Source organism: Trachinotus anak, unplaced genomic scaffold (assembly GCF_046630095.1).
Source record: "Trachinotus anak isolate AG129_WGS33_773 ecotype Australia unplaced genomic scaffold, CSIRO_AGI_Tana_v1 ptg000032l, whole genome shotgun sequence".
In the NCBI taxonomy this organism is placed as follows: domain Eukaryota; kingdom Metazoa; phylum Chordata; class Actinopteri; order Carangiformes; family Carangidae; genus Trachinotus; species Trachinotus anak.
The window spans coordinates 13,677,896-13,697,942 of NW_027273883.1; the positions used below are offsets into that span (position 1 = coordinate 13,677,896).

The 20,047-nt window shown below is 42.4% G+C and overlaps 1 long non-coding RNA gene across 2 annotated transcripts in view; it reads left to right on the top strand.

The window, feature by feature from the left end:
* LOC139613421 (uncharacterized) overlaps positions 1-3,499 on the top strand; it is a 29,267-nt gene extending 25,768 nt beyond the window's left edge. Inside the window, exons 4-5 of one of the 2 annotated variants that reach the window (XR_011686752.1) lie at positions 957-1,120; positions 2,214-3,499. This is a non-coding gene — a long non-coding RNA (uncharacterized lncRNA). Of the gene's footprint in view, positions 1-956 lie in introns of both variants that reach the window. The other variant, XR_011686751.1, reaches the window with a different exon arrangement.
* The last annotated feature ends 16,548 nt before the right edge of the window (positions 3,500-20,047 follow it).

A 20,047-nucleotide genomic window follows, 5' to 3' on the forward strand; every position in this document is an offset into this window, starting at 1 on the left:
TAGAAATCAAGAGACATAACCTTAAGGCCTCGCTATAAGCTTAAGCTTTAACAAACAATTCTTTAGTTACAGACTAGAAGAACATGCTGTTTCCCAATGAACATCGTCAGCAATGACACCCCTGCTGGTTAGTGAAGCATAAGAACAGTCTTTGTGTTTGCCCCATGTGGAAATTAGTTTGTGTCTTGAGTTGCACACTCAGCACATAAATCCACCCAGTTACAGGTAGACTGGCAGTTAATGAAGTTGTGGGTTTATGTATTGAATTACCAAAGTCTTTTCTCAATGGTGCATAAAGATAAATGCACACACGATAACACACAGGATTCAGTAATGGCAGACTATTATACTAGATGTCTGGGTGAGAAGTAGGTCACACCCTTTGATTAACACAGGTTTAACACATATTCAGAAATGGACATTTTCACCTGTAGGCAATTTAAAGATCTATAGCAGCTTATTCTATTTTTGCAGGGTTGTGCAGGCCTGGAGCCTATCCCAACTAAAACGGGCAGAGAGGCAGGGTACACTCTAGACAGTTGGGTAGTCTATTGGACTGGCAACCTGTCTAAAATATTGACCACCATTCACACTCAGACTCACACCAACAGTAATTTAGTGTCAGAAGTTAACCTAACTGTCATGCTCTTGACTGTGAGAAGAAACCAGAAGAACCTTGAGAACCAGGGATCTTCTCATCGTGAGGTAACCAACTGAACTATAAGGGTCCTAACCACTGAGCCACTCCAGTGCCAAAAAATAAAAATTAAAAATACCAACTGAGTTATGTAATCCTGGTAACAGTTACACTTTCTTGCGTTTCATGGGGATTTGGGGGGGTGTCCTGCACAGTAGGCTTCATAACCAGAGTTAGAGACTCATTAACAGCTTGCTCTGTTGGATCCCGTCAGGTTAATTAGTCTTTTCCTCTCTGTGTCTGTCCTCTTCTTGCCCAGTGACGTCGTACGCGTGCTGCTGATGGAATCTCCAGGTTGTCGCTGCCATGGCAGCAGGAAAAACCGAGTCATCGGGTCACAATGGTGACCGGACAACTGTCTTAGAGAGTGACGTCACACACACGTCTTACTCCAGCAGCTTTACTATACACACCGCGCACACGGTAAGCCGGGGAAACCCTCACCCACACACACACACACACACACACACACACTCACACACACACTCACACACACTCACACATAGTCACACTCACTAATCCAATTAGGATATTAGTTAGTGGCAGCCTGGCCCAGACCTCCTCGGACACATGCTGATCCACTTATTACTGGATGGATAGGCTGGGCAATCCCAGTGTTTCCCAGCTCTTAAGCTGAAGTGGCACTGTGCCACCACATCAGGAAGACACCTCATACGCACAAAGGATCCCCCTGCTATTTTTGTGGACATAAACGCTGCCTGCCCGGTGAGTCAACAAAGACAAGGAGGAGGCCAAGAAGTGACTTCCACTCAGTCAGCAGTGTTGCTGAGAGTGAACCGGAAACTCAGAGCTTAGCCAGGGTAAGACACTTTCCCCTACGCACGGCCCTGTCTGCACAAAACTCCTAATCACATGCCAGGAATAGTCACGGACATGTACACTCTGGAAATTATTAGCAGGAATGAAGAACAATCAACGGATGGAAGACCTTGGGATGCTGCTTTCACCCACCATACATGCGCTACTTTTCCATGTGCTAGAAAACCATTGATACCATTTGTAGTGAGTGTGTGTGTGTGTGTGTGTGTAATTGTGTATTTTCTGAGAGCCTCTTCATTAAACAACACACCAGAATGAGGGACACTCCAAACAAGGCCACAAGTCCATACAGAGGCTCTTACCCGACACTCACAGTGTAGTGAGGCTCAGCAGAGCTGTTATATTCTCTTTTATTCTCTTCTACACACAAACGCACACACATACACACTCCGCATACCACATTGACAGCACAAGCAGTGTGATTGTGTACAATGGTCGGTCCTCTTTTTATGTGATGAACTATGCTTTGGATGCTGAAGTCATGCACTCACATGTTTACGCCACATGTACGACAAAGAAAGAAAGAAAGCAAGAAACAGAAAACGCACTGCAGGCAGGAAAAAGATGTCTTTGCTGTGTCTTGGTGGAAGATGAAAAGATATTCAAGTTAGTTGTGTCTGTCATGTGTCATGTCAGGCCCTCCCTTATGCTAATGTACTATTTATCTGTGTCATAGAACCATAATGATGCTCAGTGCAGAGAGGCCGCTGAAGCACTGTAGTGTGAGTAAAGCTCTGCTGTCCACTCCACAGCCAGCCTCTCTGTCTGTATGCCCCACTGTCTTTGTTGTTTTCTGTTTGTCTGTCTCTGTTTCTGCTCTTCCCTGTCTCTGTCTGTCTGTCTGTCTGTCTGTATTTGTCTGTCTGCCTCCCTGTCTCCACACTCTCCTCCTTTTGTCTGTTTCCCTGTTTTTATCTGTGTCTGTTTCCCTGTTTGCCTTTGTCTTTCACATCCGTCTTTGTCTGTGTGCATCACCAATTTTTCATTTATACCCTATTATTTTTATTTCCTGGAAAATGATATATTGAAAATGTTTTTTCATGATGTGCAAGAATCCAAACCACATTATATATATTTTTTTTAATGTGGGAATTTTTCATTCTTAATTTTTATTACTGAAAAACAGAAGTTTGACTGAAAAATCTGAAATCTGTGTGACAACCTGCTTATGAGAACACCATTTGCAGGACTAAACTCACTGTTTAATCAGACATTGTTTTTCTCACAGTCTTGAAGGGACTCTGGGGGATAATCACTAACTCATTTGTGTATTCACTCGTCTTTCTTCGTACATTTTTATAACTGGAAGGTTTTCAGAGTCGTGCCCATCACAAGGGAACATAGTTTACTGTAAACTGTTGTGTTCAGCATGTTCTTGCAGCAAGAAACACAACAACCTTTGTGTCTGTGGCAAAATCTGAGCATTGTTTTTTGGTGAATGAGAGTTTAAAAAAAGGAAAACAGTGAGCCTTACGCATACTGTAGTCTGTGTGAATATGTGTGTATTATACTATCTCATCCAGTTGCGGACAGCTCCCTGTGTTTCCCAGGCGAGCAGCATATGCTATAGCAGTTGTCCAGTGTGAGTGAATGGCTTGTCTCACATGGAAAGTGAAGGGTGGAGAGAAACTGAGGTTTCATCTTGAGGGGATGTGGGGGGATAGCACATAGCCCTGGGGAAGTTTAACGATGTACAATTCAAGAAGTGTGTGTGTGTGTGTGTGTGTTGTCTGCCTGAGGTGAACCAGAGGATGTTGACGCTGATGTGTTCTGATGGACTCACACACAGACACAGACCCTGCCTGTGACTCACAGACGAGACGCACGTATCCCCTCTGGGACAGCCCGAGGACGACACACACACACACACACACACTTACACTCTCACACTCACACAGACATACATATGCTTGCCAGGTTAGATATCTGCCAGAGCCACTCATGGGTCTTGTTCTAGGAGGAGAGAGGGATTCAAGTTGGGGAAGGGGGTGGGCGGGGGGAATGTGGGATTCGTCGGGACGTTTGACTGCAATCCTTCAGAGACTGAAGCTGCAGTTGAAGCATCTCATTGTGTCTCTGCAGATTTTTGCTGCAGTGAATTTTTTTTTTTTGGTGAAATTAGATTGGGACTTCTTGGGGTTTCTTGCTCACCTCTGGCTCACCCCCTACATCGGAATAAATGTGTGTAAGCACAATGTGGACAATGTTCTGTCCCTATAGTGTGGGCCATGAATAGTCCTTATTGAGCGGCTGTGTGGAGTGCGAGGGAGTTTTCTGGGTCCATGGCTGACTTCTCTCAGGGCACTGACCACAGAAGTTTAGGACAGCAACCGGAGGGTGCAGGCTTGATAAAGATGGATCATGAGGCTGGATGAGAGGAGCGAGGCGGTACTCAAGTCATAGCTCTGAGCCAAAGACTTTGCCTCATTCTCTCCCTGACTCACTGCACATAATCAGACATTAAGACATGAGTAAAACACTTACATTAGCCATTGCTTCGCTGTGGATGAGGAAGATCGTGCGTGCACATAGAAATGTGCGTGTACATTTGGAAAGAGAGAAGGAGGAAGATACAAACACACAATCTTCCAGACACTGAAAGAGCCAGAGGGTTAATATGAGCTGTGTGTGACGCCAACCGTATGCTTGTTATAATAGTGCTGGGAGCCTCCAAGTGACAGATATCGCTCTCTCACAAACGCACACACACACACACACACATCAACACAATGACTGATCAGTAGTTCATTTTGAGATCAAAGCATTTGTCACAAGTGACTGCCCATTTATTAGGAAAAACAGAAAATGACTGACATCAGTGCTGCTATTTGATGTTTCATCCGCTCCTCTAAAGTCTTGAATCCATTAAGTTCTTTTAGGCAATGATGTCTGTGTATGTGAAGGTGGTAAGAGGAGAGATACGGGATCACAATGTGAGCTCACTCAGCACAAGAGAGCTATACAGTAGTTGGAGGTTAGACTTGGCGAGACTTCCGTGTCTTTACTTTGTCAGTAGTAGACAACATGTGGAGACGGAGTCTTGGGCAAAAATGTCCTTGAAGGTTGTTGATGTGACTGTTAAATTTATAGCACAGCTGCCAGCTATTCATTCTTGAATGTATCTATTGTCCCCCATTCGCCACTGTAGGTGAGATGTGGGAACTAGTGACGAAGGGATTCTTTCCAAAGCATTCTGAGTGTGGACAAGCATGAATGTGTGGTATATCATGATTTAAAGCTAAGTCAGAATTGGACAAATGGAGAGTTTGTTTGCCAACATGCAGTAAAATGTATTATATCTTTGTTTGAAATTAAGTTAATGTGTGTGTGTGTGTGTGTGTGTGTGTGTATTTGTGGTGAAGAGTATGTCCCTTGCTCACAGAGGAGATGAGGAATGCGCACAACCAAGGGTATCAGTTTTTGTTGAAAAGTGTTGAGGACATAAAGACTCAGATGAAAAAAAACAAAACATTTTTGAATGGTGGTCAACATATATAAGGTCAGTGTAGATAATTACGTTGGGGAAAAAAATTGCATAATGACACATCAAAAGGGCATAGCCTAAGTTACTACAGAGGCGACAATATAAAAATACTCAGCATTAAACGCACAATAACACTGACCTCACCAGTAACACTCATCCATTGTATATGGATCACATCCAGAGCTGCAACACAACATGTCTACTGTAGAAAATAATCCTTTACAGCCGCAACCTGCTACTCCTAACTAACTAACTCCTCCTGCCTAACTCACTACCTGTAGCATGTATTTGGGCTGCAATAAAATGCGAGTACTCTTCACTCACACACTCGAGGGAGAGCTACTTCCCACAACACCTGATGAACTACGTCACGCCCACACAGGTTACCCACAAGGCTGTGTTTTCTTAGTGTGTAAGTAAACCTTTCTCAAAGCGGTCTTACTTGTTAGTTAACATTTCTTGGTGCAAGCTATTTTTTGAGAAACATTTTAAACAAATTTTGTTTTTAAAAAGTGATGGTGACAAAATCGGCAATTTCAGTTGCAAAAATTAACGGGGATATGTCCCCAGTGTCCCCAGTGTCCCCAGTGTAAATCACACTTATGCCCAGAGCTGATTTCTCATGAGCTCTGTGTTTGTGTGAGATGTGTGTGTCATGTTCTTTCTATCTTAACCGCTCTAACGTTCCACAAGGTGTGCCTCTGTGCCGCCTCTGGCATCATTTTAATATCAGTTCCTGATGTGCCTGCCTGGTGAACCCGATCCCTGTCCATTGTCACAGCTGCTGTGACAAAAATCACAAGGACACAGACACACAAACAGATCCTGAAACAGGGACAGAGTTGTTCCAAACAGTGTGTTAAAGGATAAGTCTGGTTTATTAAAACAAATTATTTTCATAGTTTTTGCCATCATTTCTATTAGTAATAATAATATAACGCTCATCAAGTTAAAGGTGTAATCCACTGATTTTGTGCATCAGTGCCTGTCAGTACCCCTAACTGTGAAAACAGTTGTGTAATGTCTTCTGTGTCTCTGGGGTGGCTTTATAAGGTCTCAGAAAATAACCCTGATGATGTTGTCACAGTCACAGTTACCTGTGCTGTGGCTTGGTAAATGCTCCCAGTTATTTAGATAAACTGGTGCCATGTCGTTCAACACATGACACGTGACTGTTTACCAGCTATTAGAGGTGTAATGAATTGCAAGTGTAGGATCAAGTGTTTTTGGACCTTGAGCCATACTACAGACTGAAAGTCAGGATAGTTTGACCTCTGCTGCATCACTTTTGAACTCTCTATTGTTAGTGTGTCTTTATGGAACAGCAATATTAGACCACTGGAGAACCTCCTTATACTAACACACCTGCCATACTGACTGTCATTGAGAACTCACAGTTTTCCTGTGGATTGAGGGATTATTTCTGACATCCTGGGCGCACTCGCTTTCTTCTATCTCCAAACAAAGTGGTTTAGATAATTTGGCTAAATTGTTGACTTGCTAACAAACAGTTTGATCAATTTACAAACTTCACTAAAGTGACATTGTCACTTTAGTATGAGATCTGAGATACTTTACTTTGGTGTGTTAAGTGTTATCAAGATTCTTAGACACATTGAGTGCATGCCATGGAAATAAGATGAAAAAAAGAAGTTTTAATTAACTGGAATCATCCTTTAAGCTGTGGTTTTGTAGATCAGTTAACTATTCTTGTGTTAACATTTGTCTGTCTCTGGTGTCAATACTCTGTAAATGGATTTTGAGCTAACAGCTGTGATGGTAACAGTGACAAAGAAAAAATGTGTCACCGCTCTGATTCAGCCTCCATCGCTCTCTTCACTTTTCCCCTGCATTCCTTTCATCTGCGAACCTATTTCTTTTTTCCCCTGCATGACTTCATGAGTGTAATGGCAAATCATAGATTTTGTTTTATTGCACTTTGGACTGCTATTAGGTAAACGTCTGCAACACTCATCTATAGTGAGGGATAAACCTGACCACTTAGGTATCTGAGGAATCCACAGCATCATCACATTCTGGTCTGATAACAGTGGAACAGCCTGATTCCTATCACCTGCGATGTTGTAATTGTCTCTGTCTGTGTGTGTTTTTGTGTGTGTGGGAGTGAGACCTGTTGTGTCCTCATACCATAATAGGCTTGTCCGAATAACTGTCCCATAATTCTAGTCTCGTGAGTAGATACAGCCGGCTCTAGCCTCAAAAGGAAGAGAGAGAGAGAGGGGGAGATAGGAGCTGTAATTCTCACTTTCACTCTCAAACGCGCGCACACACACACACACACACACACACACACACACACACACACACACACACACACACACACACGCACGCACACACACACTCGCTGGACTCTAATTCACCCTCTGTGTCAGACATCAAGGTTTCCGGAAGGAATTCCAGGCATCCCGGGAACTATCTTCCTGATTCCTAAAGGCTTAGCATTATGCTCATCCTGTCTAGATCCTCAGCCAAGAAACACACACACACACACACAGAGTCCAACAGGCCCAGATATCCACTTGGACGAGCTGAATTTACGTTGTGACTGAGCAGCGGGGAATGCTGTTGTAATCCTTGCTGTGCTGAACCACAAGTGATTTATTCTATCGGTGATGCTGAGCTGGCACACATATACGAATACACACACACACACACACATATCCACGCACACACTAACTGGAATACCACAAAGACAACAAAATATGCACCAATATGTTGGGAGAGAGGGAGAGGGAGAAAGATAAAAGATAGATAGGCTGTTGAAAGATGGTGTCTCACTTAACTCAAATTTGTGCTTTGGAGAGGAGAGGTGGGCTCTCGCTGCCCTCACCCTGCCCTCATGCTCGTCTGTGTCAGACCCACAGACTCTCAGGTTCACTTTTCCAATGTAAGGGTAAAGTCAGGGTCTATACTCCTCTGTGTTTAGACAACACAGAGTCAGCTGGTGAGGGGAGAAGGGACTCCAGAGGTTTTCACTCAAAAGGGCCAAAAGTAAGTGGACACCCAAACCCTACACCAATATGTGATGATTGAACATCTCATTCTAAAGCCATATGCAGCTATAACAACCTGCAGTCTACTTCTGGTTTCAGTCTTTTTACCATATTTTGAAGTCTGATTGCAGGGACTGATTTTTTTTTTATTTCTTAATGGGCCTGGCTTTTGTAGAGAGACTTTGTCATATTTAAACAGGAAGGGGTCTCCCCAAACTGTTACCACAGAAGCAGATTTTTATTTTTTAGTTGTTCACTTAACTGGAACTAAGGGGACTAGCCCAGATCATGAGTTAACAAACATCAAATAGTCACATACAAAAGTATATGAACAGGACTGTCATACATTCATACCTATAAATACTTTGTGTATTTATATAAAAGTACATGTAGTTTAGATTAGTGGATTCATGCACAGGCTGATGACAAATTAAAGGAAACAATTAAATAACTGGATGTAGGAGTATAAACACAAATGCTTCCATAAAGATCTCCAAATGGTTTGATGAGCGTGATGTGAATTTTATGCAGTGACCGTTGCAGTCATTGAACGGCTAAAGGACGAGATTTTGGACAGACGTGTTATTGGGTGTTCAGATCAAAAGCAGTGCTGTACTCAAAAACACAAGTGGATGTGTTGGTGGGGATGTGTTGTTTCAGGCACCAGTGAGATGATAAAATATGAAAAGGCCGGTTTGAGTGGTAGATCCATGAGTTTAAAGGCTTGTATCAGCTCCCACATCACTGAACAATAGTTTATAATAATATGATGAGGTACAAAGTAATTTACAAAGTAGTATTAGAAAAGTGGCTTGCAGTTATACGATGTGCCAAAGCAAACCATTGCCATATGAAGTCAAGTTGCGTTAATTCAAGAGTAGAGCCAGGTTCAACTTTCTACACTTCTCCAATGTCTTTCTGAACACGGCTTTAGACAAAAGTCTTATGCAAAGGATCACTGAACTGCTCTGGCAGTTTGTTGTGGCCCAACAACACACTAACAGGCTTTCTGTTGCTTTTTCTGCTAATTTGTTTGTATGTGTATGCTGAACATTTCTCGTGTGCTCCCTCTGTTGCAGCGGCTGATTTTCAGCGATTTGAGTGTGAACCATCTGAATATAATCAGAGATATTTCACTCTCATCGCCAATTCCCACTTGCTCGCTCGCTCAAATTTGAGATCTCGCACTCCATAGTGGACGACGGGTGAGTGAGTGCTTTGGAGTGTGCGTGAGTGTGCAGCCGGTGGAGTGCTGTGTCCATGAAAGACTCTTCTTCTCCCCACTTGGCGGGAAGAGAAGAGTGGGCTGCCGCGGAATTGAGAACCCTCAACCCCTTCACTACAGTGTGAGAGAGCCACTGGGTCCTCGCTAAGTGCTGCTGGGCACTATTACTGTGAAAAGGACCCCTCTCTAGGGTGTCCTTTCAAGCGTCTGCTGAACGGGACACTACCGAGAGCCATGGCCAACTAGTGTGTGTGTGTATGTGTGTGTGTCTGCGTGTGTGGGTTAGTGTACTCACTTGTATAATGCGTTGCTGGGAAGGTTTGTGCAGCTGAAACCAGATCAGGTATGTGTGACAGCCACCGCGTGAGTGTGCGTTTATAGAGCAGCGCGTGTGTGTGCCAGGTTACAGTATTAATAGATGGCAGTGTGTTTGTACAGGCCACTAATAGCCACATGGCTGATATTGGTGGATCAGTTTCCATCACACTCTGTGGCGTAGAAGCGCCTGATTCAGCAGGTGTCCCCCTGAATGTCCTCGCTGTTCTCTGGCTCCTTGAAAAGTGTCTCGGTGTCCTGAGGAGGGTTTGCCTTGTGATGTGGCCTGACCGCTGATCTGCCAGGGGTCACATCAGTTGTCTGATATTCATCAGCAGGGATCTTCATCAGTCAGAAGGAAGGAGCTGAGGCTCAGGAGGAGCTGGAGAGCCTTGCAAATGCTTATAAAGCAGTTTATTCATTGATATTTCATCCATATATTCCATTAATAGAGCAATAGAATTAAAAAAGGGATATCAATGATAACAATATAATTTTAAAAGGGATATTTACCATCGTAGTCCTTATTGTTTTCATGAAAAACAGACGACAGACCAAAAATAAAAATAAAAAGAACTGGAAAAAATAAAATTATGATTAAAATTAATACAAAAGGGATATTTAAAGGGGGGTTCTTCGTTCAATTCTCTGTTTTACCAATTGGCTCTTCATTTCCTTTTCCATTTGCCATCTCTATTAGCATTGATGTGGAACTCTGGGACCTTGTTTTGGCAAAGCTTTGCTAATCTGCTGTGAGAGCTCTCGTTGGGTATCATCTGTGCTTGTTGGGAGCATGTACTCTTGAAACCTTTAGGATGGCACTGATTCATTTGTGGTTGAGGTGTTTTTTGGAGGAGAGGCTAATGGAGAAGGGAAGGGAACTTGAAGTTAGTAGACAAAGCTAATTAAGTGTATCTTGAGTTATTTCTACCATGTTTCTCGGTATGGTAAAATATAGCACACTGAAGGGTTTGAATCCCAGTGTGCATGTCCATGTTGGAAATGTGAGTACTTGTGAAACTTCAGTATAATTTGCGTAGCTTGGATGGAAATTTGCCAGAAGCCATACCAGATGAAAACCTGCTATTTAACTCTCAAACAGCAAATTTTAAGATTTCTAAAGGAACTGATGCATCTTTACATATTTCATAGTTTCAGTGGCAACATTTTTTTTTAGCACTGGTGGGGGGAAAACATCATATGATTTGCCTTGTTAGGCCTTTATAATCATCAGCATGGACCTGTTATCCTCATTAGTAGTGCATGCGTAACACCCAAAGTTCTCTGTGCTGTGGATTAAGAAATACTATGAATCCTGCCTTGTTTTTCTTTTTCTTGTTTTTTATTTTTTAATGGACCACCAGGCATTTTTGAGTTTATCTACTGTAACTGGTTTTGTAGTCAGTTTTATCACATTCCGTTCAGGAGAATGTGGTTTTTCAATTGAAATTTATTTTATAAACACATTTTATATAAATACATAATTTTATAAATTGTCATCATAAAATGTTGAGCTGGCAGTGAAAACATGTTAGGGATCAAAGTTACGGTGACACTGGAAACTGATGGGACGTGTTGGGGAGAGTCAGTAAGTAACGCCATAGGAACCGAAAGTCTCCTCAACTTATGAGGAGTTATGAAGACTTTGACAAGTTTAATCTGGGTCATGTAATTTGTGGAGGATCATGTTTCTGTCCGCAGCAGTAACCTGACAGGTGGTGTGATCATGTTCGAGACACATATGTGTTTGTGTGAGCACTCATATACACATGTTACACAAGCCAGTAATTACACTGTCAGGAGGAGGCTGAGTGGAATAATACACACATGAATACAGTATGAGAGTGCACATACGCACAGACACACACACAGACATACACACACTTCACTTAAACAGCATCATGATTTGGCAGTGGGCTCCTTTTCCACCTCAGGTCAGGCTTAGTTCATGCACAAAGAGTGAATGAGTGTGTGTGTGTGTGTGTGTGTGTGTGTGTGTGTGTGTGTGTGTGTGCGCGTGCGCGTGTGTGTGTGTGTGTGCGTGGTAACCCTGCTCCAGTTTTATTTTTAAAGTGAGCTCAGACAAAGGCCTCCAGTCAGACTGCTCTAAGAACAGGACCTTGGGAACATGACCAGTGACTGTTGTGTCACTGTGTGTGTGCATGTGTGTGTGTGTGTGAGAGAGAGAGAAAGGGAGAGGGAGAGGGAGTGTATCCGACTTTTCTCTTGTAAAGAAGTCGCTTGTTCAAGCTGAAAAGGAACAGAGAGGAAAAAGCTCTTGAAAATCCTTGCCAGATGTGCAAGCGCACAACCACACTCTCTCTTTCTCTCTCTTTTTCGGTCTCTCTCTCTCACACACACGCACACACACACACACACACACACACACTAACATTGTGCCCTTGAAAGTTGGCTTAGTGGACATTTGAATGTCAAGGGACGTCACTGTGTGATGTAATAGGAAGGATTTTATTAGCGATAGGAGCAATTTACCCACAAACACACACACACACATACACAAGTGTTATGCACAGTGGACACAGTGAGTAGACTTTGCCTACATTCAGAGCACACCACACCCAGCAAAGCACTTTCTCAACAGGTTTGTGGAAAAGGAAAAGAAAGAAGCAACGGAACAGAAAACAAGAAAATAGAAGAGAGGCAAGAGGAAGGAAGGGAGGAGAGAAAGGAGATGAGGGAAGAGTGTGTGGAGAAGAGATTGAAAAGATAGGGAGAAGTGAGGCGAGGAAACGAGGAGAAGAGAATGAGCGAGATGAGATGAAAGGAAATAAGAGGAGAGGTAACGAGAGAAGAGGGGAGGACAGGAGAAGGAAGAAAGGAGTAGAGGAGCATAGAGCAGAATAAAAATGCAACAAGAGGGGAGATGAAAGGAAAAGAGATGAGAGAAGAGAAAAGAAGAGAATGGGGAATAAAAAAGACGAGAGAGGGGAATCCATAAGATGAGAGGAGAGGCAAAAAGATGGAAGGGAGGAGAGGGGATGGGAAGGAGAGCAAAAGAGGAGGGAAAGAAGAGAAGAGACGATCACATCCCTCTCAAGACTTCTCCCTTGTTCTCTTCCAAAGCCTCTCAGACCTGCAGCCACCAGAGGACTTGGGGAAGCCTGGCCTCAGTTACATCACATCCCACACACACACGCACACACACTCACACTCACACAACGTGAGCGTAATCTGTCCCATAACTACACCGCTGCCAGCCCCCGTCTTTCCTTTCTTTCTTTCTCCCTTTCTTCCTGTGTTTTCAAGTCTTTTTTTCCAGTGCTCATGACGCACTCTGGTATAATGAAACTGTTAAAAGGAGTCCGGTAGAGGCTGGGGCTGAGACCAAGAGGGGGTGGGGAGGGTAGGGGGGAGGTGTAAAGTGACACCACACCAGGGCACTATATTTACAACGTGCCTCTGTAACACACAGCCTATTTATAGCTGCCAGATCTTTTCTCAGCGTCTGCCGCACACTGTTGCACCGTCACAAACACAGGCATCAGATGGCACTGGTGGATTCACACTGCGCTGCGCTGCCAAAGGGAACACGCCTTATCCTTTAGCATTTTCCTGTGCAAACCCAAACTCACCTCGCTCCAGCCACCTTCCACCCATCACACTCGCACATTCTCTCCTCGCCTCTCTGTGTGCTTTCGGTCTTTTCTTTCCTTGTCTGTCACCGATCTGTCTTTTCTTATGATGAAAGAAGAGAAGAGGGACTTAACCCTGTTTCTGTCATGGCTTGACTTTGCTATTAGGCAGGACAGGAAGACAGGAAAAACAGGTGAGATAATTATAGGGGTTTAAATGTAGTTAAGAATTAAAACACATTCATATGTTGTGGTTTTTTTGTGTGTGTGCACATAAACATGTACACCTGACCAGTGGAGGAGGATGCATTCAGTCAGGCCCTTCACTGAAGAAAAACTGGTAATACTGCACAATAAAAATACTTTACTTTCACACCTACAGTAAAAGTGCTGCATTGAAAATGCCACGAGTAAAAGTATGGAAATATTACCAGAAGAAAAAAAAAAGTATCAACAGTCAAAATACTCCCTAATGCCCTAATGAGGGATATTGTGATGCATTCATTTATAAGGACCATGTTACTGCTGTAGTGGTTTGAGGTGGAACTAATTTTAATTATTTTATGTACTTTGTGTGGTTTAATCCATAACAGCACATCGCATTTTATAAGATGATCATTCATGTGTTTGTATTTAAAATATTGATATGTAGAGTAAATTCATTGTAGTGGAGCAGAAGAAAAAATTAGGTTTTAACCCTGTTTGTGTCATGGTGTGATGTGATGTGATTAAATGTGGTTAAGGCTTATACACACTTTCATATGCAGCACTTTTGTACTTTATACACAAACACACACACACATCTGACTCTCAGGTTTCTGGTACAGGAGAGGAATTCATTCATAGTATCATGACTGCCCCCTCTGGACTGTTTCACTGTCTGTGTCTCTGTCTCTTAGTAAACAAACATCACTAACACGCACACACTTAAGTAAAAAGCCAAATTACGCATTTGGTCATTCACTCAAAAGGAGGCCAGAAAAACAATGTTCTCAGAATTTTTCAGAACACACGCAATAACTCAACACTTCGCCCAGAGACAAATTTTCACATCTAATTCTGACGTCCTGAGCTCAGTGTTTTCATCAGCCTGTGGCCTGAGGGGTGATACTAAAATTAAGTGTCCTTAACACCATTACAAAATCCCAGCAGGCCCTTCATGTGAGAATATTTAACATTTTTTCTCCCTAAGTAAAATATTTTTTGCCTCAGTACACTGTTTTCATATTCAGCCTTTTGTAATCTCCCTGCCTGCAGCTCCCAGCAGTTCACTGGTCCTTACAGAGACACTGTTGTGTGTGTTCGGTTGTCAGAGGGAACAAACAAGGTTAATATCAGCTGTGTAGTTGAAATTATATGAATATATTACTTTGGCCTAAAGGCTCTTTTTTCCTTCATTGATGAGTATAAAGATAACCATAACTGTAACAACATTTAAATTAAGAAAAGTGAATAGAACATCTGTGTTTAGAGTGATAGCTATAAATTGAACAAATCCATAACATAGCTGTATGTTTAGTTTGACCTCGCTGGGTAATTCAAGTGCATAGACATTTAACATGTACAGCCATTTTAAATGACGTGGTGTAAGGGTTTGCCAGTGTACTGCAGCTTGATTTCATTCACAAAACCTTTGCAATGGAAGAGTATGAGTGCTTCAGCCAAGGCAGTGTAAGCAACTGGACAAACAGATCCCCGGGGGTCCCAAAAGCCCCTGATTCACTGCATGTCAACTGGTTTTAGTATATAGTGCTGATTCAGACCCCTTCACTTTTTGCACACTTTATTGTGCTGTAGCTTTAATTATAAATTGAATTGTAAATGGATAAAATTGCTACACTCAAAAATCCATAAAGACAAAGTGAAAACGTGGCTTTAGAAATGTTTGCAAATGTAAAAAAAATCAAAAACTGAAATCTCTCATTTACAAAAGTATTTAGACACTTAATTCATTATGTTGTAGAAACTTTGTCTCATCAGACCAGAGAGTCATTGTCCCTGTTTGTCTATCTTTATCTCTCATACATTTTATTTAAAGTTGCTTCCGTCTAGCCATTCTACCATAGAGGCCTGATTTATGGAGTGCTGCTGAGATGGTTGTCCTTTCGGCAGGTTCTCCCATCTCTCCACACGACTTCTGAAGCTCTGCTAGAGTGACCTTTGGAGTCTTGGTCACCTCCCTGACCAAGGCCTTTCTTGCCCGGTGACTCAGTCTGACCGTACGGCCAACTCTAGGGGGAATGTCCTGCAACATTCAAAGCTTTAGAACTGGTTTAATACTCTTGCACCAATCTAGTGTGTTTTTTTCCTGACATGCAGTGTGAATTGTGGGACCTTTTGCTACAGTTAAAATCAATTTCTAGACACATCCCAGAAAAATTAAAGCAAAGAGGATGCACCTAACCAAAATCTGGAGAGCCACAGCAGAAGGTAAATGTGATATTTCAGTTTTTGATTTTGAATAAACTTATAAAAATTCTAAAAGCTTGTTTTCACTTTGTCATTATGGGTCACTGAATGTAGGTTGATGGGTAAAAACATCAATACTTTAAGAAGTCACTGTACAGTGTGTAACAAATCACTTTATTTGTCCTCAAAGTGTAATTGGTTGCACAAACTAAAAACACAAAGCACACTGGATATAAATATAAAACAGACACGGGTAAAAACAGAGTGCACAATTTAAAGCTGTTTAAAAATAAGGTAAATTATGGCTAAAATAGAAATTAATAAGATATTCAGAATTTGGGTCTACATGCTCACGTCCCTACAGAGTGAAGCTGGGAGATAGTTGAGAGAGGCTCAGAAAGAGCTTTTGTACCTGTTTATGGTCCTGCAGCAAGATCGATTTTTAAGACATTTTAATTAATTTATCTTATACTGTGCTTGTGGTGCTTATTTCCCAGGAATACACACTATTACCAGACCCCAAAATATATAGGCAGGTAGAATTATTCAGTTTTAGGAGTACTACTTGGCACAGAACAAATAGTGAAGCTGCTGTTTGTAGTCTATCGTGCGACTTGCCCTTAATGGGAATGAAGAATCAACAGAGTACACATACTTTACTGTCATTACACTATACTGTATAATGCACAGCAGACTGGATTACTGGGACTGAATGGTACTTATAATGTTTTTGCCCTGGGGCAAACAAGTTAATCTGATCATGGCTTTGGCAACATTGGGTTTCCTAGTTTTCTTAATTAACATTTTATATAAGACTTGACTTTGAGTGTGAGACTGAGAGGGAGTGAGATGTTTTTTTTTTTTTTTTTTGGTGTGACCTGTGTCTCGCTGTTTCTTTCCCTGTGGGGCATGACACTGAACTGTGTTGACAATCTGAGGCTGTTAAACCATAATACAGGTATGTGCTGTTGTGTTTAGTGGCTGTATGTGTGGGAAAGCTGTAGTGAGGCTGCTCTGAACCCTGAGCTGGCGCTGTTTGTTGGGCCTGTTGCCACTAACCAGACGGCTGTAGACGGAGCTGAGGTGCCTGTAGGCATCTGAGTGTGCAGGGGCTGTCGTATGTCGCTGCAGTGGTGTGAGTTAGGGTGTGTGTTTACTCAACAGGGTGTTAACGTCAGTCAAGGAAATCGATGTTTATCCTCACACGTGTCAAGAGAGAAGCATGTGAGTGTGTGTACACCACTTTGCTTTGCCATCATCTCTCCACTGTCCCCAAACACACAGATACACACACGTACAGAGACTAATGTGTCCTGACTCAGCCTTTATTGAGCCAGTGTTAGTGGATATACCCACCAGCTGGCCAGTACAACCTATGGTAGTTTTCCATGTGTGTGTTGGAGGGCTAAGGGGGGCACTGGGTGCAGTTGCTCAGTAGCTTGGGCTTTCCATTGTAATATCAATGGTGGGCGGTGTGAGAGCGTCACCACTGCTTCCTGTGCGCAGTGCTACAGACATACACATACACACAGACACAAGATGATTTTAGTGACTATGTAGAACAATGTGGCGCACAAAATGAGAACAACATCACAATACATCCACTAATAACATGCTACAGTCAGGGTCGTCCCCTATCTGTCTCTCGCTGAGTCCTTTGGGGGGAGGTTTGTGGCCACTTTCCCAGCTCTCCCTCGGGAGTCTGTTCCAGCTGCTGCAGCTCCACATGGTCCCAAGCCTCAACCCAACTTCAGTGACCACGGCCGCAGCCTGTGTGCTGACATCACTGACCAGGCGTCCACGCACAGGCAGCTCAGACCAGCGCACACGCACGCCTACAGGGACGTCATGGCCGAGACGACTGACACGCAGACACATTGTTGCCTCTCTGTGGAAGCTGTAGTTCCCTGGGCCTCTGAGTTGTAGTTCTCAGGGGTAAAGCGTTATGGGTACTGGACTTAAAAATATTTATGAGTTGCTATGAAACACTGACACATTTGATGGGACACACAGGAAGAACAGACATCTTATTAAAGGTTTATTTACATTGGATTACTCTGCTAACATTTTCATTTTTGTGTGAACCATTGCAAAGTGATGTGGTTGGTATGTAATGTGAACATTTGTGGGCTATTTTAATTTGCAGCTCTGACAAACATGGCGTGGGCTTAGAAGAGGTCTTGTGCAACGTACAATAACAGCTGAGATGCTGCATGAACAGAGCTGGATATTATGTCATTTACTGGGAGATGACATCAAATGTGAGGTCAGGTTTTTGTCTTGTTAGCTTGTTATTTGATCTAGATCAGGGAACCAAGAACTGTAAGAGTGTAGCTCTGCCAAATCAGCCAGAACAAGTGAAAGCAGCTGTGTGGGTGTGAAGGGCCTTTAAGACTTAAAACACTTCTGTATTTGGAATAGATTTTTAGGTTTGTTTAGAGAAACATGTTGCTGTTCCTCCAATTAAGATGCTGAAAATCTGTTCCTGTGACAACAGCACTATTATCTGAAAATCTTATAATGATCGTGGAAGAAATTTTGATGTGTCACAGCAGCAAACGCACAGGTAAACTTATTGATGACTGAGTTCCATTTAGCTGCCTCAGTTTCAGGGTCCTGGCATTGTGCATGCTGATGTGACGACTGAGCCATTGTTACTGATATTGGTCACACCCTCTGTTTTTCCCGCTGTAATAAGTCAAAATATTTCTGTGTGCTTTTGTCACAGCAAACATTTTGACTTATCACAGGGTCGACCTCACAGGCTCTCACAATCGTATAAGTGGTGAGTGATAGTGAAGGGTGGAGTTGAGGTTCAGGACCTGAGTGTGCATTTGTGTGTTGTTGTATGTATAATAATTATGGTTAAATAAATAAAACAACCATAATGAATTATGGTTGTGCTTTCAAGCCTACATAGTTGATGGATCTGTGAGGTACCAAGCAGCATGCATGGGTAGTCCCCCCTTAGAAAAAAAATGTTTGTGTATGTTTGCGTGTGTGTTGAACTGTTGGGTGTTGGAGGATTTGTGAAAAGGGCAATCGGGATTGACTGCTATATTTCACATTTTTCTCTCTCGAGTAAGAGTTTTGCTATTTTTATTCATTTTTTTTGGCACTTGTCTCCATTAAGACTGTTGCTTCTATTTGTTACACTGTAAAACAGAACATAAGCATTTCAGAGCTAGAAAATGTAAGTTGAATAAATTTAAAATGACTCAAACGTACTTGTTTACGTTGTGTTAATGATAAAAGATGAGCTGTTTCCACTAAATTGATTTTTACCAGTGTACCAACTGATCTGTACTTATTTTTGGTCATTTTATTGTGTATAATTTAAGAAGGCATAAAATGTTAAAAAAAATTAAATAAAATAAATGAAAGATGTTGTTTTCATAAAGATTACTGTCAGCTCAGTTTGCAATTATGTAACTCCACACAACACCTGTCAGTGATGCATGGCACTGATGATTCAGAAATGTCTGAAAGCTCAATTTCCTGCTCACTAGAGTAAACTGTGTTTAAAGTGTGTTATGTAGGAAATGGTGAAAAAGTGTCCAAGGCAGAGATTTCAGACACTGCTTAAGAAGCTTTGGGATGCGTAGCACAAATTCACACTTCCCTGGTCATTGTTGGGCATCTGACACTCTCCCATCCCTGCACCACTACATCCTATCACCTTGTTTCCTTTTCCCTTCTTGCGCCTTTCAGCCTCCCTCCTTCACTATTTTGCCTCTGGCTTTACAGCCCTGTCGGTGGAGGTGTCAGAGGCAGTGGTGTCCGCCTCGCTGTCTCTCACTGGCTGTCATCCCTTGAGGTGAACACTCTCAGTTTTCATGTTCACAACTCTCACAACTCAATCTCAGCAGAAAAGAGTACAGTCAGGGGAAAATAATCTTCTGAGAAATATTGAGATGGAGGGATTGAGGGATGGAGGGGAAGAGCCTGAGGGGGACAGGTTGTCCTGTATCAGGCCTGGTTGAATCTCAGCATTGATCTCATGAATAATAGAGCTCCAGTGGCCATGCGATGATATTAAACGTGACATCTGACGACAACCTGGATCCACCACTCCTTAGAGCCACACCAGACACGCAAACACACTCTTGCACATGCGTTGTAGAGTTGTTTGTTACCTTGTAAATCTGTGACTAATCCAGTCTTTCAGTGAGAACATTTAAAATGAAAGTTTCCAAAAGGTCATTGTTAAGTTCCTGAAATGTGAAGTTGAATCAAAGTTATCTCTGTTTGGCTACAAATCACTGACTCACAACAGAATCATCAATATGAAATGCTCTCATAAAAGAATAACAGGTTGCCTGCTAAACAAGACAAGCTTCTGTGTGCTTGTATTTCTCAGCTTCTTAATAATACATAGAAAAACAGCTAAAGTCCAGCGGTGACAGCTAACACACACACACACACACACACACGCTGCCACCGTCATGTTTACTCATGTTTACTGTCTGT